Source organism: Coturnix japonica, chromosome 2 (assembly GCF_054131305.1).
Source record: "Coturnix japonica strain WE chromosome 2, WE-NBRP24, whole genome shotgun sequence".
In the NCBI taxonomy this organism is placed as follows: Eukaryota; Metazoa; Chordata; class Aves; order Galliformes; family Phasianidae; genus Coturnix; species Coturnix japonica.
Window position 1 is genome coordinate 113,808,118 of NC_140664.1, and position 24,979 is coordinate 113,833,096.

Below are 24,979 nucleotides of genomic sequence, written 5' to 3' on the forward strand. Positions count from 1 at the left end.
AGTTTCAGTCTTCAGAAAGTGATGGAGTTTTGCTCCCTTCCCCCCCCACCCATCAGCAAGCTGATGTTTCCAGCAACTTCAAAAACAGAAGACTTCTCTGTAATCCTAAATGTACATAAGGAACAGATTAAAGTCCTGATTTGTAAAAAAAATTGAGCATATGCTTAGGAACCATTGACTTCAGTGGGAGTTAAACATGTCCTCACACACGCTTCTTGAACTGGAGACTAATAAGGATATTAAAAAGGATCAAGAGGCTGCCCCCCTCCAGGAAATGGTGCAAAACTGTCATAGCTGAAAGCTTTTTTTTTGTCATAATCATACTGACTTTCATCACTACTCTCCTCACTTCACTTCCAGCCTTCACAGAGAAGAGAAAACCTTTTTCTCCCCTCTCTTCACCTCCCTTTGCTTGTGTCTCTCCATGCGTTCTCTGGTCCAAGAAGTAAAAGAACTACAGTTCCTTTAAGGATGAATTGTCCATTAATGATGCCCTTATTCATAGTGAAATGAATGCGGAAGATGATAGGATGGTACAGTGGATAGCGTCTAAACTCCAGGGAATTAATCACAAAAACTTTACTCTTTAGCTACGAGGACCTAACAATGATTGAAAGAACAGAGAATATGGTATAAAAATGTACAAAAAGACGGAAAAAAAATCTTGCAATAAATAAATAAATAAAATTTGCATATAATTTACCTATAGCAATCCTGTCGGTACTCCCACTCCCCAAACAGAAATTCATATTTATATTCTGTTACTGATGAGTGACAGATGGAGTGAAGTAGTGGTGATAAAAGGGTTGAGTGTGGGCTGATTTCTTTCGAGTCAGTATGACAATGTGGGTTATGTATATGGTTCGTGAGTGTGGTACTAATTTATCAAATGCTCATTTGGACTTTAAAAAATAGCTTGCCTTCATTAGCAGTCTCAGGAAACAGACTCCATGGTGTAATAAATCTCACTTGCAGGAATTTTGGCCTGATACTCATCTAAAAATACTCCAAACTTTCTTTTCCTGAGCCTTGTCTCCTGCTCTAAGACAATCCTAAGTAATTCCTCTTTGCTTTTCATCCTCTAGCATTAGGAGGCAGTTCTCACGCATCCTTGTACACAGGGTTGGTTAGTCTCAGGCAAGTCTTTGTTCGTACGTTTGAGTTACTCATTCTAAACTGCTTGGTTTCTTTTCTCAATGAGCATTATTTCTACAAATTAAGACTGGGGGAACTTTGACATAATGGCTGTTTAGCACAATATCACAAAAAATTATTTAAGAATCAGAAAGCAGTAGAAGCATTAAATCTGAATATAGTTTAGAAAAGAACAACTGAGGAAAATATTCATTACATGTAAGAAAAGCTGAAAATTGTCTTTATGCTTTTTTCTTCCCTCAAATTTTATTAAATTAGCTCATATAAATTAGTAAAGATGCTTCCTGCCAACTCTGTTTACATGCTTCTTGGAGCAGCTTTCATTCTCGACAAAAAAGGAGAAAAAAAAAAAAAAAAAGACAAAATTTCCATCTGTGGTTTTGTTTTCATTGGTCGCTGTTTCCTTTACTGCTATGTGTGCTGTAAAATTGAAATGAGATATCCAGTTGTTCCTTGCTTTTGTCCAGCTGTCTGCCTATTCACGAAGCTCACTGAAAGTGTTGAAGGTTTCAGTATTCGATGTGATAGGTCTGAAAAATATCTCTGTTTAACAGAGTCCCCAAATATTTGGATTTACTCATGTCTGCAGGTTTTCCCATTGTGGGAAGGAGTCTGGGCCCTCCTAGGTTTAGTTTTTGGTAATGCTGGGCATTTCCTATGTCATGTATTGTATCTGCAGACCTGTGGCACTGCCACTTAGTTATATTTGCCTGTCTGTCTATTTCAGTTGCCCTCGAACATTTAATACAGTTTTATAACTAGCTAGCATAGGTTTCATCCATCTTAGAATGTAATGGGGACCACACATCCTGGGCTCCTGTGGAGCATTGCAGCTCCTACATTAACCACTGCAGCACTGTAGGATGGACACAGTTGCCCTGAGCAGTAGGAACTGTCAAGTCTTAAAACTTCTCTTAGTATATGTGGCCCATCACACATCAGCTTATTTTCTACTGCCACATGATGTTGTGATCTCTCTTTTGTTTTCTTATACAATTAATTAGTAATTCCCTGACCGTTGTTTTGTTTTAAGCTGATTTTCAATTTGTACTGTCTTCAAACCTACGAGCCAATTGTGACTAATTTTTGCTAGACAAGTAATATGGATTTATACTTCTTTAAAAGTACTAAGACAAAAATCTTGATCCAAAGATATTGTTTTGAAATATATATTTTTACAATGACTTTATAAAAACTTCAAGTCTGCTACTAATAAAAAAAAAAAAATTGCAAATAGTCCCTAACTGGGCAGTGTGCTAAGTTGGTGTTTTATTCCTTTTATAATGCTAAGGAATTTAAAAGCTAGAAAAGCTGGCATTAAACTGAAAGGGCAATGGAAAGTTGGTAGCCTAAACATTTGTTTTTATTCATATGGAAGGAAAAATTTGGACCAGATGCTTGAAAGAGCTCAGAACCCAGCAGCCCCCATTGTTCTTCATTTAGGTGCCTAAATGGTAACAGTTGGGTGTGCAGCTTTCTTGAAAACTGATCCTTTTGTGTTGAGGCAGCTTTTAGGCATCAGCCTATCTCTTCCTGACTATAGAATTTAACTGTAAACATTTTATTCCAGAATTGTCCCTCATCTGTATCCTTCAAGCATTTGCTTGTAGTTAAGAGATCTATTCTTAAAATTGCAGGACTGCAACCCCTTCAGATTGTTCTGAGTTTTAAAAAAATGTCCTACTCACGTTATTTTCTTGCTGGAGAACTACTGCTCTGCACCTTACGTTTTTTTAATGCATTTTTGAGGAGTTCAACCAGGCCGTGGACTCTTAGAAATGCAGTGTTGTCATACGTTCATATGTTTCATGCTTAAAATTGTGAAAAATATAGAATACTTTGAAAAACAAGGGCCAAGCACTTTCTTCTATGCAGTAAGCTCTCGGTCACAGAATGTTTACCGTGAGGCTACTATGTAGGTCATTCTGAAAGTAGTACCTCCTGTTTGTTTCTATGGAAACTACAACAGATACAAAGAGCATCATAACACTATTTGATTAAGAAAATCTTCAGCTACAAAACACTATTTTTCAATGGTCAACCACCATTAGCTAAGCATTTTCACCAGTGAAGAACAAGAGCTCTCATGCCATGCTAGAAAAAATCTGCATAGGCCTCTGGAATGTTTTTTGTCTTTTGTGTTGCTGTCACCACTGTTAAAACACACCACTCACTGACTCACTGTGCTCACATCCACTATTTGGTCTCCATGAGTGTCCAGCTAGGGTCAGTGAATGTCAGTAGGTGCCATTTTTTCCACATGGAGGAGTTCAATGGCACCCTCTGCTGCCATCTGTTGCATGGCAACAGAACATATTGGCAAGAAGTTTCAGCCTTTACTGCCATACCACCAACACCTGCCCCTGACATCATAATAAAATAGGAGGCATTACTTTCAGGGCAACCATCACGTATGGGATGCTTGCAAGTCCATAATGCTTATGCTTCAAAGTTCATAACACATGGATTATCATTACATACATAATTGCAAGACCAGGTTAAATCATTGTCAAACATAGCATCTAGTGTGCTTTCTTATAGTGAAACATATTGGCTCTTTATAAGTTTACATAACTTAATTATATATTACTTTATATATATATAACTTCATTATATTATATATATGTATGCATATAGTTAAAGTGACATTTGAACTTCCATTGTTATGCGTGTAGAGTACTTTATTCAAATGATCATTTGGACTTCATTCTTATATTACAAGTTCTTTAAATTTAGAAATAATAACTAGAATGAGAGGACTGTAAGTAGTCTTCAAAGAGATTTTTAATAAACAACCCCCCATGCTATTCTGCACTTCAAATGCAGAGAAGATAGGTGGCTCTGAATAAGACGTTGGAAAGAAATAAAAATGTTGAATTTCCAACTCTGCCATAGACTTCATGTACAAATTTGCCTGAAAGAATTTTGCATGGAAGCAGCCAAGCAGTCCACTGTGATGAAAGTTAGCACATACAGGCCAGCACAGTGCTCTTGTCAAGTAAACTGTCCCTTTTGAGAAGCAAATATATTATTTTGCACAGATCACCCCTGCTGTACTCCTTCTAGGAGTTCCTGTGTAGATCCACTTGTTTCATTCCCTCCAGAGTCCACTCAGAGTGGTTACTAATTGCTGGGTGAAAGAGCAATCAAGTTATTTTTGAACAGGTCTGGGAGTTGGAACAGTGAAAAATGCTTTTTATTTTTTCATTTTAAGTAGAGACATTTTTATTGTTTTGTTGATTTTTTATTTTTTTTTTTGAGCCAATTATCGGCAGATGTGCTTTAGTGAACCATATGTATAGAGGTGATGTACAGATATATTTCTCTGCCTCAAAAAATATTCCATCTTCTTTCCAAATGCTGTGTTTGTTTGGCTGATGCACAACCTCAGCCAGACATTTTTATGAAATTGAATCCAGATCAAATGGAATTGCCTGCTAACTGATTGGATCTCAGTGCTTGCCTTGATCGATGTTCCTCACCCTTATAGAAAATGAGTAGTTGTCAGGTTATCTGGGATTTTCTACATAGGTTCCTAAATGCTATCCATAAATCTATTTTACCTTCTTTGACAAATGCAAATACCACATCCTGCTAGCATTTGAAGACTATAGAAACATAAGTTTGGTAGCATCCTGTTCTAGAATATTTTATTTATTTATTTTTCACGTTGAGACTGTGCAGTTCTCTAAGTAAGTCTTCATGCATTGCCAATGAACCAGCTGCTGAAAACCCTATACCTTCCCTTCTTACTGGACGGAGTTTGATCAGTCATATTGTCCAATTTATCTCGGCTCCCATCAAAGTTTCATATCAATTTTTGTGCTTTATTGCTCCAGTGTAAAATTCTCCACCGTCTCATTCCATAACGCTAGGAGCTATTATGAATTGCCATATTGTGAATTGTCTCTCCAAGACCTAGGAACTTATACCCTGAGACTGAACTGGAAGAGATTGGACACCCAAGTTTTTTCTTGCATGTCACTGATTGACTCATTGCCAGGAGATATTGAAGTCTGGCTTCTTTTGCTGTATTTTTCAAGTCTAAATGTAAGCCATTAATATACCTGGATATTTTTCACTACAGTTGTTATTACATTTCTGTACAGAGCTCTAGGAAATTGTGTGAAGGGTGCTATATTAATGTACAGATTAGAGTGGAGTGGATTAAATAGGACTGGATTTCTGGAATGCACATCATCCCTTTACTATGAGTTCTCATAGTGTGGTTAGAGCCAGCCTGTACTGCATGAAATTTTTTTTGTGATGTCCATTTAACCAATAAATCTGTCATCACTGACTGGTCTCCATTTCCTCTGAAATAAACAAATCACTATTAGGTTCTTTGAAGCAGCAGACTGCCAGGAAACACAAAAGTCACTTTTGCTTCATCCACGGAGATAAAGTAGTTAGTAAGTGGAAATGAGCTGCAACTGAAGGAGCCTCAGTGTTCTCACACCTGCTTGAGAGTACAGTAGATTTCCACACAGCAGGAATTCAAACAAACCTCAGATCACTGTTTTCAGTGAAAGTGAGCTTACTTAGCCAAGAAATGAATTGCAGGCCCTTGGAAAGTACTTAAAGAAAGCCAGTTTCATAGAGACGTAGGAAATTTGAAAACAGAGTCCAGGATGTCTGTGACATCCATGGAGTCAGCTGCTGTTTGCCCTGTGCCATGCTTCTGACCTCCACACTTCTCTGAGTCCCATTTTAAATCAGATACTTCTCTCCTTGCCGCTCCTGGTGTTTCATGCCGTGGAGCACATCTCTGTGCCTTAACTTCCTTTACCACCAAGTGTTTTCACATGTAACTTTGCATCTGCTTTTTCTTTATACTTGAGCTGTTTTTTTATTTCAATGCAGTCTCTGTTTCCCAAAAATCTGTGCCCTAAGTCTTACCTTTTCTTCAGTGTGAAACATTAGTCTTAATGAGCTAAAAAGTCCCTAATTCACTTTGGTTTATCTCTGCTGAAGTATTTCCACTGCTCTAACAGTTTTTGGAAGTTAAGTTTGAGACAGGCTAGCATAGTTGTTGTGAAGGCAAAAAAATAAATAAATCTTGTTGCTGGGTTATGTGAGCCATTTTTAGGTTAACTAGGATAGTTGTAGTTCTTCATAAAAGTGAGGGAAAGCATTCAAGTTAAAGTTTGCAGTTATTTTCAGCAAAGTAACATTAAGCTTTATTCCTAATAAAACCTGACTTTTGACTTGTACAAATGCTTGTGAATATGAAAAATATTAGAATCTGATAAAGGAAGCAGATCTCCTGAGAGAAACAGTTAATAGTGGGAGAAAAGTTTCTTTATGAGGAGGGGGCGGGGGGAAATTTAATGATTCTTCATTAGAGATGGAGCCCTGGCCCAGAAAAATCTAATAATAATTTTTAAATAAGGAAGTATTACAGCACTGTGTATAAAAATTGTCAAAAAAACTTTTCAAATAACTTTATCCATTCCCTTATTTATGCTTGTTTCTAAATCATTTGATGCTTGTTAAGAGTTTAACATCAGTAATTTGTCCTTTTTGGAAAGCAGTGTTGTTACAGTCTATACTCTATCTCAGATGTAGATCCTCAGCAAGTAATATTTTTGCCTTTAGTCATATAAATAAAATATTCGTTCTATTCCTCTTCACATTCTTTGAAGTGACTTATTTTCAGATCTGTGCTGACATTCTACCTTACTTTTTACTGATAGCAAATACTTTGCATTTTGAACATATGATAAGGTAGAATCTACTCATGTAATTGAAGCATAAACATAGGCTGTATCCTGTCCAGATGCTTATTCTAACCTCTACATTTGGATTACCATTTGGCACTTTGTGTATATAATAAGTTTTGTGAGTTAAGATGGACTTTATTAGAAACAAAACAAAACAAAAACATGTTTTTACCAGTAGTGACTTAAAGGGACATTCCTCTACCTGTCCTTTTCTTGCAAGGAGTTTGGCATTTGTACACTCCCAGTGCAGTGTTGAAGTGTCTTGGTCTTCCTTGATGGGAAGATATGGGAAAGGAAATGGACAGAAAGACACTCCTGGTGGAGCCATAGCAGTGTATTCTGCCACACAATCCTTAGCCAGGACCTTATCCCAGGATATTTCCTGTCAGAGTGGGATGGAGATGTTCTTCCTTTCTTGTTTTCTCCATTGATTGCACCAGTGATGGTGAGGTATAAAAACTTCTTTGGTAAGATAGCATAGAACTAAAGCAGAAGGAGTATGGCACTTGCTGTGGTGCCAGATGCCAGATCTGATTTGGAAAACCCCTATAATTTCAGTGCTTCATTTGACTGCTTGTATTTATGGACTTTCATTTAATCCCACATATTTCTGTCAATAACATAAAGAGGAGAAGAAAGGTCTGTAGCTGCCTGCCATACGTATGACAGTTCAATTCCTACAAAATATAGTTTGTTTATAAAACTGAGATTAGTTTCCAAATTATGTTTGCCAAAATAGCCTGAACTGAATCCATACACTTTCTCAAAAATTGCTTAGAGATTATTTTGCAAATGTGATTTTAGTAGCTTCAAGTTGTTAAAAGGACCGTTTGTTGAAATGGTACAACTGTTAAGCTCCTGATATATCACAGGCATAATCTCATAATTAGGAATAAAGAACAAAAAGGTCAGAAGAATAAGAGACAATAGGACAGACTATAAAAACTGAATTTGCTGAGAATACTGTATTCCAAATCTGTCTGGTGGAAATTAAAGAAATATGAAGTAGAAAACTAAAAAAACTGTTTGTGCCTTATCTTTTTTTTTTTTTTTTTAGTTTTTTTTTTTCTTTTAAGTTTTTTTTTTCTTTTCTCCAATTATCATATTTTTCTTGTTTCCCAGAGACTTATGGTCCATCACTAATGAGAAAGGATGATGGTTGTTCAGTTGTATCTATGTGAAGAAACATCTACACATATGTAATTGGATGGCATGTAGTTTATTGAATGGCCAGAAATTCTGTTTTTGCCACAGTTGATCTCTAAAAGAATACAGGAAAAATAGAAGATTAATAAAGAACAGGAGAATGTGAAAGCTAACACTTAGCTCTACATTACATTAACTTTAAGGAATTTTAGTTATATAACAACTATAAGGGATGTTTTTACATTTTACTGAGTGTACATGGCATCCATTTTCCCTCTTTATTCATGCGGTATCTCCATGACTGTAAAGAATGCAGTGAAGATACAAATTTCTTTTCCAGATTAAAATAATAATAATAATAATAATAATAGGGATATTTGAACAATTTGATATAATCCTGGGACTTGAAACATTGAAACTTCTGCCTCTGACTTGATAGGTAGTTTTGTAAAAATCAAATGATTCATGTTTGCAGTATAAATCTGATATGCAAAATATTCTTTTCTGAGAATGAGTCCAATAATACAAACATGAATTTGGAATGATGTGGGCAAGCTTCAGGTTAGCACTATTAAATTTAAAGATTTTCAGTGCTGGTTTACTATTTTTACTTATGTTTGTTGGGTATTTTTTGTGTGTGCTAAAACAGTAAATAGTATTTGTTATGATTTTTAAGCTGCATTACAAGAACCTGAAGATGACTTATTCACAAATTCTGTATATTTATATTCATATTGCATAAAAGAATGAATTTCTTCCTGCATGCACTGTACAGCTTTTGTTTATGCTTATTAAGTTATGTTAAGTTACCCAAAGTTATGGGTACTTTGAATCACTCCTTTTAATACATGCATGCTGGAGCCATGCATATCTTATGCGGGTGAAGATTCAGTCTTGCTAGGAAAAAATGTTCAGGCTATACACTTTTTAGCCTCTCACACTCTTCTATTTTGTAATTGTTTCAGTAGAACACAACTCTGTTAGAAAAGTAGCATCTTGGAGGGAAAAAGTGGAAAGGTTTCTAAATCTGTTTCTGTGGTGGGCTGGAAACAGCTGTAGAGACCTTGAGGTGGATTCTTTCCTTCAAGGGGGAACCGGTGCACAGAGCAGAGAGGGAAAGTAATATGTCATGTGAATCTTCATGCTAAGCAGACTCCTGGTGTGTTTATATATCAGCTCAAACTTTCAGGACGTTTTTTCAGGACGTGTGACTTAGTAAGTGCATATGCATTACATCAGTTAGCAAATTCTGCTCATTTCTGCCTGCTTTGTTTCGGGTAAGACGGGGCATAATCTTCATCATCTGGAGTGAGAGTTAGAAACAGCGAGAATCAAGGCAAGTGAATACACAGAGGCTAGACAGTGACAAGGGCATCTGCCTTCACGTCTTAACATCGGGAGTTGGGGGGGGAAGGGGGTTGGGGGTTGTTGAAGCGGAAGGCATTTAGAAAGAAGGAAGCATTTCAGACAAGTACTTTGGTCCTGTCTAGAGTCAGCAATGCTTTGTCCAAGTGATGATTTGTACCGGATATAATATTACCATCTCTACATTTTTCTTCATATTGATTTAGAGTAAATGAGGAGCTGAACATCATTTTTGGCATCTCAACATTATTGCCTTTCAGATTCTTAAAGTACTTTTGTAGAAATATTGAATGTTTTTAGTAAGGAGGGGTAAAAATATCCCAGGATATTATATTCATCTTGATTCACAAGGTTTTGGGTCTGAGGGGAGAATCTCTGTGTAATAACCAGTTGAAAATGGGGTAGAAAAAAAATGATGATCAATAGCAGCACAAGCTGTAGAGAAATAGCTAATCCAGAACAGCCTTTTGGGTCACTGTAGTTCATTTTCCTTAGGAAAAAAAATGGGTACAAAGGCAGTAGCACTTCCTACCACTTCTCACTTTTCACATACACGTTGCTGAGAGTTGCAAAGCAACTTCTTGTTCACACCTGTGTGAGTGCTCCATGGGATCATTATTTGTAAACAGGTTTTCAGAACTGTGTATTCTTTTACCGGGTTTAAAAAATGGATATGGTTCCCCTAAACATCTTATGTGTGGAAAGGATGTTTCAAAACATCTGTTTCTAAGTATGCCTAGGAAAATTACAGTCTAAATACTGATAAGTGATTTTGTCCTTGGGCAACCTGATGTAAGTTTCATAAAAATAAATGTCTGTTTTTAATAGCTTTCTTAGTGATAAATTGTTATCTTGCTTGTGCAATGATGCTTCTGTAATTTCAGAAATTGCTTCCACTCTGAAACTAGTTTTGGGGTTATTGTGGCTTGTATTCATACTTTGTAAATATAATTCTGGGTGTTAAGGTCAGATGTCTATGACTAAGGATGTCTTCACCTGATTAAATCATTCAGTTATAAATTGAATAGCTCATAACCACTTTGCAGTTTGTCATGTAGAAGATATGCTGATTTATACCCAGTAAAAATTGTATATTCAGGTATTGAAGCATCTGAATTACTCTGTAGCTCAATGGATCTGAGTATCTCTTGACAGCTTATCTTTTCATAAAGGCCAATAATGTTTAAGAACTGTATATATTATTGTTTCACATTGTTTTTGTCCTTTTCTTCTTGGTTTAGAACCTAGCACATTTCTTCCTCAGACTTTTGCTGAAAATGAGTCTGAGGACAGTTCATAGTTTGTTTTTTTCCTATAATTTTTTTCAATTAACACAGCCATTGAAATAAATTGTATTTATGGTTTTAGTTAGTTTGTTTATTTTTGCATAAGCATACTTTAAGAAATTTCAGAATTATTCCAGTTAAGAAGACTACTTCGAATTAGAGAAATGAGCCGCATTGTCATGGTATACCTCAGCGAGAAGAGACCTGAATATTGTCTTATCACCCTGTCTGCATACCTTTTGCTGGATCATATACAGTCTGACTCCTCCTTATCTTCCTTATTGTCCAGATCTGTTATTTAAAATGCAAAAAATATTAGGATGCTATTCATATGCAAAACAATATGCAATCTATGTAAATTTGGAGAGCTCCTATCACACTTTATTTGAATAGGGATTGAAGTCTTGTTCAAGATAAGTACTTCTGTTTACAGCTAAATAAATCTGGCGACTAAGTTGAAGAGTATAGCAACAGTGAGTTTTTTGCTCAGACTCACCTTAAAATGTGCTTTGGTGTAATACCAGTGATAGTGATTGCTGATATGCAGTGAACAATGCACTTTTTTTCAGTGTCACAAAGAAGCAAGTTGCAGTGTATTTAATGCATTATTAGCTCTTGGGGGCATAGACTTTCATTTGTAAGAATGCAGAGTCTTGTATAATAAGAAGGGCCCTTTAAGTGACATTGCTACACTAATACTGAAGAATTGTATGTTGGAATCTTCTCTGACATTATCCATTTTGCATACATGTTTTCATTGAAAAGGATAGAGATCCTGGGCTCTCCAGATTGTTTGAAGCAAATAAATGTCATCTTAGTTGGGGAATTAACCTACCTACCCAAGGCAGGTATTCTTCAGTGGTCAGTTAAAGTTTAGCCTTTTCCAAATAGTATTATAAAAATGTATGCATTTGTTTATCTATTACCATTGAAAGTTTGGTAAGGTTATGTATTAGTGGTCTTATAGTGTCCCTATCAGTGAATTAGTCCCTAGTGAATTAGTGCTCATTACTATGTTGAAGGATGATGGGTAATCTGAATTTCTTATCTGATCACCATTGATGCAGTCCAAAAAGGAAAGACCAGAGGTTTTTGTTGTTCCCGCACTTGTGACATAACTACTCATTTGCCAACAAAACGGGAGGCTGAATTGCATGCAAGTTAACTGCAAGACAAGTTATATTATTTGAACGGCTTGAAATCACGGAAGTGAATGAAGAGAGAAGGGGCTGGTATTGAGACTTTCAACAGAGACTGGATTAGCTTGGAAGAGGTGAAGTCTGTTGAATCATAAGTAGAAGCCATCATTAAAAAAACGATCTTATGTATATGTTTTTATGGACATGACTTAAAAGCTAAGGGAGCTAAAATGAGAACATCCTGTTATAGTTGCATGACTGTGAAATTTTCTTCTTCAGCTTTAGGTCTGGATAAGCAGCTGAGTGCCAGAACATCAAATTAAGCAAACAATTTTAATCCCAAAATAGAATAGTTAGATGAGTTAAACAGTGAGGCCTTTTATGACAATGGTAGACCAAAGTCTGCCTTGGAAATAAAGTAGAGAAATAAGTTGAAGAGAAACTTTTAAGGGAAATCACAACAGGAGTGATATACTGAGATTCTCTGGTGAGTTAGTTAAAACAAATGATAAGCTTCTTCCACCCCTCTATTTTTTTTATTTATTTTTTTTTTTTCTGTTCTGCATTTTGAGGCATGAGAAGATACAGATTTCCTGCTTTCAAAAAGAAAGTGAAAATATATGGGAGTAGGAAGGCACTAAATTGTGTTTAGATAAAGCTTAGTGTTCAGCTAAATGCACAGATGCATAAACACTTTTTATGCCTAAACCACTGTTTATACAGCAATGAGGATTTTCCATCAGTTTCTTCAATTAAACAGTAGCTCTTTGCTTTTTAATGGAAACAAGGCAGTACTGCATAAAAACATTACATACATCAGAATGTTATGCATTTTTATGTTTTATATAAGTGTAGCATAGTCATAATTCTAATAGTCCAACATTTTAAAGTCTTCCCTTTTCATTTCTGCCTCAGATTTGTGAATTGGGTCCAATTTTGTTTAATAAATCTAGCATTTTGGATGATGGCACAAGTTGATATCCAGTTTTTGTTTTTGTTTAGAAAGTTGGAGAAAGCTTGTTTATGACCAGGAACATCCGCCAAATACTGTGACATCATCATAAATTAACTATTTACTCAGATCCATGTTTACATCTGCAGAAGAAACTGTTGCTCCATGTTTCAGTGCCCCAAAGGCCTATAAATCCCCTGGAAAACATTGCAACAGTGGAAAAAAAAAAAAAAAAAAAAAAAAAAAGCCCACAAAAAACCCCCAGTGCAGTTACTCAGCAAGTACCATTTTTATAGGACTGTGCTGTAGCAGAGCATGCTCAGTCTGACATCTAAATTAAATGCAAGCCTCTGGTGACATTTATTCTACTTACTGGAGTCACTAGGGACCACAGAAAGGAAAGAAAATGCAAGGCATCCTAGTTGGATGTCTGAAGCAATCAGGCAGCAAACAGACAAGTCCTAAATGTGCTTTGTTACTGAGTAGCTTCCACCAGAATAGCGGGTAGTAGAGGGAATAAAGTTCTTCATCACTTAACTGTCCAACCTCTTCATGACACTGTGTCACACTATGGACAGCTGAGGCTGGAAGTTCAGTTTTTGTTTTATATTGATAGAAATTCTAAGTTGATCACAAGGATGGCTGTGCTGTCCTGAAGTCATAGGCTTCCCCTTTGTCTCAAAATCCTGTGCAGGAATGTGAGAGGCCCATATTCTGGGGCTATGAATGGATAAAAGAGATTGGAAAATCTCCTTTCTTAGCACTAAGCTATGTAATTTTAAAGTAAGATACCTTAGATAAAAATAATATAATGTCCAATTATCTTATTTAATTGAGCGGAAACCCAGTGACTGAGTATTTTAAAATTAGATGGAATGAAGTTTTATTTTGAGTAGAATAACACCCCAGAACTCATGTTGAACTGCTATAACTCATTTTGTTGGAAAGCTGCAGGCCTTTATTCCACTTCTTAATATATCCTTTGAATTTGTGCCATTTTGGAGCTGCTACATACTCTTTTTCCAAGAAGCCAAAACAGAATTCAGAAGACTTTTTTTGAGGTTCAGAGGAGGGGTTTTTCTACCTCCCCTTCCTCACCCCATTAGAAGTGGCAAATACAACATGTGCCGTTGCACAAAGCCCAGACTTCTAGTTGCTGGTTTCTGGGATATCTGCTCGAATGCCAGAATCCCAGAATGTGGGGACTAATGTAGCTTGTTTTACAGAAGAATTAAATAACATTTGTATTTTCAGTTTTACAACTCAAAGGATTGAGGAAGAAGTCATACTTACTCAGCTAGTATCTTCAATTATAATGAATGTTTCTTAACTTACCCCAATAGGGATAGGTATTTAAAATGAACTTTGTTTAAAAGAGTAAAACAAACACTGTCTAGGACTGTAAAACTTATATAGGATTTACTATGCTTTGACATGCACTGTCAGACTATTTCACTAGCACATTACCAGAAGAGCCGTTTCTCTCCAGCTTATATGCAGTAAGCTGTATGAAATGAATGACGGAAGAGTCAGGACATACTATTTAACATTTGTGTGCCAAACGGCCTCTCTTATTTTGGAAAATAATACTTTCTACTTTAGTATTAGTGTAATGATCACAGAAAGACTTTCCATTACTGAAAAGGAGCTGGAATTGAAGCTGTTGACAAAATGACCTTCTGATTTGATTAACACACTGTGAACCTGTGGTCTAATAATTGGGCTTTAAAGGATTCCTCTCCTCTCCTCCTCCTAGCTATGAAAACTTGTAAGACAAAAATAGCTGATAATCGGGACTTTAAAAATAGTCATTCGAAGGTTTTCTGCCTAACACTAACAAATATGTAATATGTGAGAAATGAAAAATGTCATGGCTGGCCAGAAAACCAGTAATTTTAAAAAATTTATTATTATTATTATTATTATTATTTAACCCTTACTACTTTAGTTTCCTCTGAAAGACAGGTCATTCCATTTAATTGCATGTGGAAAAGTACTTTCCACTGATTTTCCATTTTTATAGTTAGTTTTATACTTCAGAACAATGTTGTAAAGTAAACTGTGAATGAAATAGTAGAATACACCCATAACAGTACCCCTAGCTGGTACAAGAGTGTACGTGTTTTTCTGTCCTTAAAAATGTCTGGATATCTACTAAGGTATGTTATAGGCACATCTGGGACTGTTGGCTTCCTTTTAATGCTTTCTGAGGGATTTACAAAACCTGTCACTAAAACATATGTGGGCATACACATTTAAACAGAAATCTCTGATATTTCTTAAATAACCAGGCAAGGGTTACATTTGTGCCTCATACTGGGTGCTCTTATGCTACATAAACTGAGCCATGTCCATCAATAACAGCCAGTAACTCAGAGAATGACCACATGGAATTCCTTGTGAGGACTAGGACACTTACCCAGACTGAGATGGGTGATGATCTGTGATCCTGCAATTCTGTGAACTGCTGTAGACACAGCAGTTAAGTGTGTTCCGGAAGGACAGTATTTTAAAAGGGGGGGAAAAAAGAACACTTGAGGCAGAAAAAATGGAGAAAAACAAAAAATGGAGAAAAATCCTAACATAGGATTAAGTAGAAATACTGGATATTAGATTCGCTCCAGACACTTTTTCTTTCTGTCACATGCTCAGCATATATAAAATTTTCATTACATCATTAAGGAGTCCCCAAGAAATCTGTTCCATGATGAAAGGACAAAAAACACAGCCAGTGTAACACACATGGAAGGATTGCACTAAAAAATACCACTGAAATGGCTTCCTTTTTCACATAGCAGTAAAATAACTCTTTGAAAGAGTTAAGTAGAATTGTTGTTATCCATTTATAGTTTCATAGAATCAAAGAATCATTAAGGTTGGAAAAGACTTCTATGATGATCTCCAACTGTCTACCTGCCACCAATATCACCCAAAATATTTTCCTTTGTGTAACTGTATCCAGAAGATCTATTTTGGAATGGGTGGGTAAAGCAATACAGAGCATTAAATAAACTACAACTGTGTAAAAATTCTGCATGTTTTTCTACTTTTATTGCTAAATGTAGGAAACTAAAAGCCTGGATTCTTTCTCTATTTTTGTTGTTGTTCAGGAACTTACATATTCACAATAAAATTTTCAAAAAAAGCAAACTTATGCCAATATGATTTTGACTTTAAGTTCTGCATATGTAACTTGAGAAAATTTATACATCGTATATTAAGAAAATAACTTCATATAATCAACTTAAGACTTCTCATGATCATACACAAAGCAAGTTGGGGCAGATAATGGGATCAAAATCAGCTTATCGTGATGATGGAGAACCAGTTTCACTGAAATTCTTGATCTTGCACCAGCCTTCCCTCACTGTAACCTGGGGAAGAATTTGTCCCATACTTACAAATTGTCCTAGACGGACACACACTCAGTTCTGTACCATTTGTTCCAGTGATAGTACGTGTTGCATCACAGTGTGGTCTATTACAAAACTACCAGTATTACTATAAATATCTAATGTGTGACAAGTGGGGGCAATTATGATATTTCTACATAACATCTGTATACCTAAGAAGGAAAGAGCATCAAACATTATGCTCAGTCAAGTCTGGAGATGGAAGTCTGGAGATAGAAGGTGGAAACACCTTGACTTCAGCAAAGTTTAGATAAGGTGAATATAGTCACTACATGTAGAAAAGTAAAGTCTATCCGCCTATGGTTATGACACAACAATGATTTTTAATTGGGATCATACTTGGGAATTCATAGAGATTTATTGTAGTGTAATTTGAAAAGTGAATAACTGAAATCTTTATAAGGAATAACTAACTTTACACCATCTCAGTGAAAGTGTTACTCACAGATGTCACAAATGGTATTTTGAATGCCCACATTTCTAAGAATTTAGTAATCATTAGTAAGAGCCAACTGCCATTTGGGAAACAGACATCCTGGTCTTACAGTGGAATTTCCTGCTTTAAATGCAAAAGACTATCAAGGTAAATTTGAAAACATGTAAAACTAATGACCATTCATATAAAGAAATTAATTTAGAGTCCAGATCTCTAAAATGCATTGCTCAACATATGTTTCCTTTTCAATGTACTTTGGAGTCGTAATAGTAAGAGCGTCTGCCTAGATTTGTAGAGAATAAATACAATATAACTTTTTGCATGATATTTCAATTCCAAACAGCACATGCAGGACTTACATTGGTATAATTTCCATGTATATGTCCTAATGGCTGGTCACTGCAACATATTTTTCCATTTACCAGACTTACCTACACTACTGCTGCTGTTGGTGCCTTCAAGCAAAATATTTGTTTTTTTCTCACAATGGAATTCATACAATGTGAGACAACTTGAGCTATATTTTAACAGATATGTTATACACATGCTTGTAAGAAAGCATCCCTGCAAAAAGTTCACCTGTTGTATTATATTACTATCTGATTATATTATACATATATATTACGTATATATATTATACTATATTATCATCTTAATACATTCTTTGTTGTTTGAATATTTTATGGTTTTTGTTTTGTTTTGTTTTGTATTTCCAGACAGAAATTAGAAATGTTTGTTTTTTAAATATGAATCCCAAAATACTGGTAGCTCCTCCAGCATTTTTAGGGGCACAAAGCTTTTCCTGCATCATAAAGCTAAATTGAAAACTATAACTCAGTGTTTTTCGGAGATAAGATCTGCTGAGAAGTGATTGTCTGAATAAGTTCTCTGTGTCATATATTCTTTTGTCTTAAGCAAGCACTTCCATCCAGTTTGTTTTGCTTTAGTACTTTAGATCTTTCATGTATCATCTTTGCAGGAAAAAAAACTATTTTCCTAAGAATTTTTATACAATAAAGTAGGGACCAGCGGAGTATTATAATGCTTGCTTTACAGGAGGTACGGCTGCTTGTCAAGGGAAAGGCTTTGATCAGGCTAGTACTGATGACTGAGGCATGCACTTGTTTGCAGTGGACTTAATGTCTCTTCACTTTTATTCTGCTTTCCTGGAGTAGGAAAGAACCTTGGTGGGAGATGTCTAGGAAGTGAGACAAAAGAGAAGGAAGATTACATGAGCTCCTATCTCAACTACCATTTTCTCCACTTAGATGTCTTTCTTAAAGAAAGATGTGAGGAAGATTTCCTGTTTTATTTTTATAAATTAACTCTTAGGAAGTCTCACTGCTAATCTGTGAGTAGGTGATGATGCCCTCTCTCACCTTCATTAATGAAACTCTTCTGCATGAAAGCTAATTAAAGAAATGATTCTATAAATAGACAAACAATCTACATGCATATCCAGTGCTGAAAGTAAGAGCTGAATCTCCAGAACTCTGAATGGGACTTGAAGTGCCACAAGATAAAATCCAATTTAAATGCATACTGAAAGGCTTCTGAAAGTGAAATATTGAGATGAATTTCTAAACTGGTTTTTAGGTTTTGTAGTTTCTTAAAAGATCTTTTAAGTCTCTCATATGTTAATAAGCTGTAATTATAAAGCTTATATGGTTTTCCATATTAAGATCTTCAATGGCTTCCAGTTTTACAAGGCTTGAATAGTAAATGACTTGTATATTCTATAGAGTGATATGGATCAGATGACCTGGCAGAAGCATATACTTTCCAGCACAGGTATCTTCAAAAACCTACAGCACTTGCTATCACAGTATTATGAATCAGTGTTTTCAATACTGGAGTATATTTCCTAGACTTGTAGTTTCAGGAGGCTGAAATAACAACAACAACAACAACAACAACAACAAAAACTGGCAACACCAATGAGTAGGTAATGGTTTAGGGTGGTATATGGTGTGTTCCAGAATATACACAGGTCTTTCTGTGCCACTTCAATTTATTTTATTTTTATTTTTTTTAGGGAGTGGATATAAGGCTGTTTTAAATTGAAAGTTGTCACATATTGGGTTAGAATGAATTAACTCAATAAGCAAACAAAAATGTGCTTTCATTAGAATGAAAAAGATTTCATGTCATTTTGACATCATACTTGTGCTACTGGGTTGTTTGCATAGGCAGTATTGTGAATTATGGAATTGAATATGCTTGTTCCACTTTTCAGAAGAGATTCTCTAAACACATTTAGTGAATTGTAGCCACAGATTGACCAATTGTCAATGTTCAGCAATCTGGAATTTCATTTTTAACTGAACAAAAACTCCAAGGGATGCTGAAAAGCATTGCTGGAGAGCAATGTTTTAAACTCCAAGTAAGTTTACATACGAAGTCTAAGGAACTTTGAGTTGAAAATTTAGAAAAATAAATGTAATGGAAGAACTGCTTAGCATTCTCTATTAAATGTAAAAAAAATGTTTGAAACTGGCCATTTCTGGGTAAATCTTGTTCTCACATGTAGTTGCAGGCAAAAGAATAGGAACCATATGGAGGACTTTATGCCAACTTGTGTCTGTGTGTTTCATTTTGCCAGAAAATATAGTTAACTGTGAAGTATCACAGAATCGCCAAGGTTGGAAAAGATCATCCAGTCCAACCATAAACAATCAGGTCAGGCAGTTCAGTTGTATACCAGCATGTACTTCATACACATAAAAAAATATATTTTTTCCCTCTTTTTTTACATCCCCTTGCTAAGGTAGCAGTACAAGGTTGCTTTTTCATCAGTGTATCTCAGATAAATGATATTTTGCTAGATTATTGCCCTGACACTAAAGCACTTTCTCCTAAGTTCATACTGCAGATTTCTTGAAGTTTAAGAAAAAAAGCTTTGGCATTTAATCACATGCCATTATTTTATCTTGCTGATGTTTAGGAGCTTGAAGATGTTTGTTTACATTAGTTATTTAAACGAATGCAGAGGACTTAAGTTTCAAAGAAATGCTCACAAAAGTACTGATCTACTTAGAAGTGAGAAGTTTCACACATTGATTTATTTGCATAGATTATTTCATTTTGAAGTGAAATACCATCTAGTAGTTGTTTGTAGCAAATGCCTGAATATCGTTTTTAGGAAGGTATGCAATTAAGAACGTTTAATTTATCCATCTTTTCTATAAATTTATAGTGACATAAATTTAGAAATATTTTATTTATGGTAGGGTCGTTCTTTGAAAAATGTTGGAAAATGTGAGGGAAAGCTGAGAAACTGGTCATTGAATGACAGTTCTAGGACTGGAATTCTGATGGCCTGTGTCACAAATTATTGATGATTGTCACCACTCTTTTTCTGAAATTTCTTATCTGTGATCTTACATTCCAGCTGTTGACAGAAAGTTAATTTTTTTTTTTTTTACTCAGAAGGTTTTTGAACTATTATAAGAAAAAATAGCAGACATATTTTACATCTGATTCTGAGCATACTTAGCTGCAGATCTTTGTATCACCAGTCTATTATTGATTGGTATTTTTTTCCCAGTTCTGTGAACAGGCCTGTTTTCGTTTGTTTGTTTGTTTGTTTGTTTGTTTTTGTTTTTGTTTTGTTTTGTTTTTCCTAGGCATGTATCAAAAACAAAATTGCCAAAATGACCTATTCCACACTCTGATGCTGTGCTTGCTTGGAAAGCTTTATCTTTCAGTGATGTACAATAAAGAAGCAGGAATTCTGACAGGACAATACAAATGTTGGAATTAATATCAATCATTTCTTAAGAGTACGGAAGGAATAATTTTGGAGGATGAAAACTAGCACAATTAGCAATCTTTTTTTTTTTTTAAAAAAATTTTTTTGAGCTAATGTTGAGATTAGTAATAATCTAAGCTTCTGAAATCCTTTCATGCAGTCATTTTAAACTTCTAATGCCTTTTTAGATGGTACTTTCTGCATCAGCTATCAACAAGCATTTTTAATTACCAGGAAACATTGAAGAGATGTTGGAAACTAGTAAGAACAATTATGAGAAAGTGGTATGACCTGTCCCCCTTGAAGCAGCATTTAACTGCTTATATTATGTGACATCCAAAGAACAAAGGTTTGCAAAAAGAGACTGATAAGGTACTAATACCTGCATGTTAGCTGTGTCTTCTGAGGGATTGCCAGAATTCGTCTGGGAGAAAGCAGAAGACAGACAACATAGATTGATATATTTTTCATTGTGTGGTTTTTACCATCTGCATTTATTTTATGTGTTCCTTCTGAGAGGCAAGGACTGTAACTTAGATCCCCGTAGGCTTTGTTCTCAGTCTCTACACCTACCATTTGGCATAAGATGTAGCCAGTAGAAGAAAACTAAGATTTTTGGGACTTTTTTCTTTGCGTTAGTTGCAACAGCTGCAAAACAGATGTAAGCTGACATTAGTTCTGCCAAAATTCTCTTCCAAGTCTCCCACCCATTTTCCATTGAACAGAAACTAGTCAGGTGATGCAAGCAGAGACCCAAATGTCAGGAAGAAATGGGAGCTCCCAGTCCTGGTTCAACAGAGAGGGTAAATATGAACACCAAACAATAGAAAAAATGTATTAGTTCATGACTGAGCTCTTCCATGTATTTTATGAGGTCTCGATGTGACTACAGCAATGAGCTTGAAGAGCTGAACTTGCAGTTCTGTCTCCTGAAGACAATTATGTGGGCACCCAAAGCTGTGAAGGCTGTTAGTAGCTGTAGTGGCCCTGACACAGAGTTTCTCTGTCAGGTTTCAGAGTTACTAAAGACAACACAGTAAAAGTAACACAGATATGAAAATTCTTTTGTTTCAGGAAAGGTAAGCAGGTATACTCTCTAGTGAAAATACATTTCTAGTGAAAATGTGTTGTTTGACCTGCCTGTCCCATGAAGAGTAAGGAGCTCTGTAGTAGGCCATGGCAACCCAAGACAGGTGTGTGTGACAAAATGAGAAATCACTTAGAGATTTATGCACAGAAGAAATTTCCAGCACCTACGGTAGGCTTTGTCTAGCAAGCAGCATGGCAAATGCATTCAGTGGTATGCATCGAAAAGAAAAAAAGTACTTGAAACTTTGCCACTGTGTCAGTCTTCTGATGAAATCACACTGCTGACAGAACTGCAGCTGTCAAGTATTTTCAACCTGGCATTTATTTAAAGGTAGCATCCAGCAATGTCAGGAATGTCTGAATAATCAGATGTTTATGCATGCTTATATTCACACAGGGTCTGTGTGGGCTGTTGTCACTAACAGTGCTGAATTCTCTGTGCTAGCAAACAAGAAGGACAAATACTACTGTTGCAGTTACATTTCCTTACATCAATATCCCAGGAACCTGGAATTTAGATTCCGAAGCCATTTATAAATTGAGAACACAGAACTATGAGTGTGACCTCTGGGTATTAGCCTAAAGAATGACTTGGTTTATTGGGGTGTTACTGGTGGAATATTAATTCTGGATTCCTCTTAGAACCCTTCACTTGTAGAAAAAGTGTTTGTTTCAGTAACTTACAGATATTAGGATCCTCCTGAGGGATGCTTGATTGAGCACTTGCAGAAGTTAACAGCCATTTAGCCACAAGTCCTGTTGCTTTTCATGAGTTTCGTCTTCATTTGCAATAATGAAATTTCAATGTTGACATTGTCATCTGTAGATGTATTACTTTTATTTAAGGTCACAACTATTAACATGGAAAATGGTGATCCATGGATATTTGTTATAATTACCAACATGGGAATACTGTTTGGCTCATGGCCGTACATAGGCACAGGTTTACCCAGGATGCTAAGAGGATTTTAACAATCATTTGCATGAAATACATTCCTGTGTCATTCTGTAGGAAAGCAACATACACATCCACCTGCTTTCAAACATATGAAACTGCTGGTATAAGGAACAGCAAGTCAAAATGCTAAATAAAATGGTTCAGAGATATTTTTCAGTGGAAAGCTAAAATAAGAGCATAAGTATCCAAGGTCAGGTCATCTATATATTATTTCGACCTACATAGGCCCATGATGAGGTGGCAGAAGAGGAAATTTTGGGGAATTAAAGCTGTGTGCATATTGTGACAAGTGAAAAATGAAGTTACAGTGACAGTATAACTAACTAGTATAAAGGAAAAGTAGTGGTCTTGGTTTGAGGTGGTTTTGATCTGTCAAGTTTTCTGTGCCACATCTGGATAATAAACCTTGACTGCATGCTTACCCGGTGGGTGTGCCTTACAGTGGGGTCTTTCCTAGAGAAGCCCAGCTGTTGCTAGGGCTGAGCAGCTCCCATACCCACTCAGCCACTTTGGTATATGCCCGCAGTACAGACATCAACAGTGCACTGCATTTGAAACAAAGATCCGTGACATATCAGCACAAATTAAGAAATTAAGGGGTGATTCAGTCTTCAATGATTTGAAGCTATCAACTTTAAAATATGAATTAATAACTCTAGCACAGAGTCAAGTATCAACAACTTCCTTGACTGAAAAAAATCCAGTTCTCATCTACATGGCAGACTAACTAATAAAAAGTAAAACCTTTACAGAATATCTTTACACCTTTACAGAATGAAGATAGTTGCCTGTAGTTCTGAAACCAGACTCACTGGCCAGTTGGACTATCTGAGGCATGCTGATGATGCATTTGACACAGAGTTCCAGGGAGTGATTTCTTATGGGCCTTTTCATTTGGATGTTGATGCAGGTTTCTATTTAAATAAGCAGCTGAAGTGTGAATTTATCTGTGACATTTTTAAGACGGTTCATGAAGCCAGAATTTGACTAATGATACTCCTACTGTTCTCTTGCTAATTTTGGATTTATACATGTTGTATCATTCCCAAACACATAAATGTCTGGTCCTACTCTGTTTTTTTCTACTCTCTCTTTTCTTTCTTTCTTTCTTTCTTTCTTTCTTTCTTTCTTTCTTTCTTTCTTTCTTTCTTTCTTTCTTTCTTTCTTTCTTTCTTTCTTTCTTTCTTTCTTTCTTTCTTTCTTTTCTTTCTTTCTTTCTTTCTTTCTTTCTTTCTTTCTTTCTTTCTCTTTCTCTTTCTTTCTTTCTTCTCTTTCTCTTTCTTTCTTTCTTTCTTTCTTTCTTTCTTTCCTTTCTTTCTTTCTTTCTTTCTTTCTTCTTTCTTTCTTTCTTTCTTTCTTTCTTTCTTTCTTTCTTTCTTTCTTTCTTTCTTTCTTCTTTCTTTCTTTCTTCATTCTTCCTTTCTTTCCTTCCTTCTTCCTTCCTTTCCTTTCCTTTTCTCTTTCCTTTCCTTTCCTTTCCTTTCCTTTCCTTTCCTTTCCTTTCTTTCCTTTCCTTTCCTTTCCTTTCCTTTCCTTTCCTTTCCTTTCCTTTCCTTTCCCTTTCCTTTCCTTTCCTTTCCTTTCCTTTCCTTTCCTTTCCTTCTTCCTTTCCTTTCCTTTCCTTTCCTTTCCTTTCCTTTCCTTTCCTTTTCCTTTCCTTTCCTTTCCTTTCCTTTCCTTTCCTTTCCTTCCTTCCTTCCTTTCCTTGCCTTCCTTCCTTGCCTTTCCTTTCCCTTTCCTTTCCTTTCCTTCCTTTCCTTCCTTGCCTTTCCTTTCCTCTGCCTTTCCTTTCCTTCCTTTCCTTCCTTGCCTTTCCTTTCCTTTCCTTGCCTTTGCCTTTCCTTTCCTTGCCTTGCCTTTCCTTCCTTGCCCTTGCCTTGCCTTGCCTTGCCTTGCCTTGCCTTGCCTTGCCTTGCCTTGCCTTGCCTTTCCTTGCCTTTCCTTGCTTTCCTTGCCTTCTTTCCTTTCCTTCCTTTCCTTTCTTTCCTTTCTTTTCCTTTCTTTTCCTTTCTTTTCCTTCCTGCCTGCCTTGCCTTTTCTGCCTTCCTTTCCTTCCTTTCTTTTCTTTCCTTCCTCCCTTCTCTCTTTCCTTCTTTCCTTCTGTTTGTCTGTCTTCTCCCACTGTTTGATCTCTTTTATTTATATAGCCTTACTGATAGACATTGCTATCACTGAGTTTGGCTCAGGACTGAATGTAACTCCTTCTGAGAAACCTGGAGGGTGATTATCAAACTTTGAAGAAAGCTCCTCTGTCACCAAATGTATTTTAGGTGATCAGCTGCAGCAGTAAGAAATTTCTTGTACTGATACCAACTATTTCCTAGCCTCCTTACCTACGCCTTGGTTTGAGTAGGAGAGGGTCCCCATTATCACATGGGACATGCTTGCTGTTTTCTTCCTAAGGTTTTATTGAATTTCTTATGAATTGTCTGTTTCTTTTCACCAAAAACATAAACCTTAAAGTGTATTCTTTAAAATGCTCGAGCTTAAGTGAAATAATAAAACAATTCTTGAGGTATTACTCATTAAAACAATAATCAAAAGATGTTTGGATGCACTGAGTGTT

At 36.0% G+C, this 24,979-nt stretch overlaps 1 protein-coding gene across 1 annotated transcript in view; it reads left to right on the forward strand.

The window, feature by feature from the left end:
* Positions 1 to 24,979, forward strand: part of MEOX2 (mesenchyme homeobox 2) — a 53,931-nt gene that overhangs the window by 14,452 nt on the left and 14,500 nt on the right. The gene's annotated exons all lie outside the window — the stretch shown is intronic.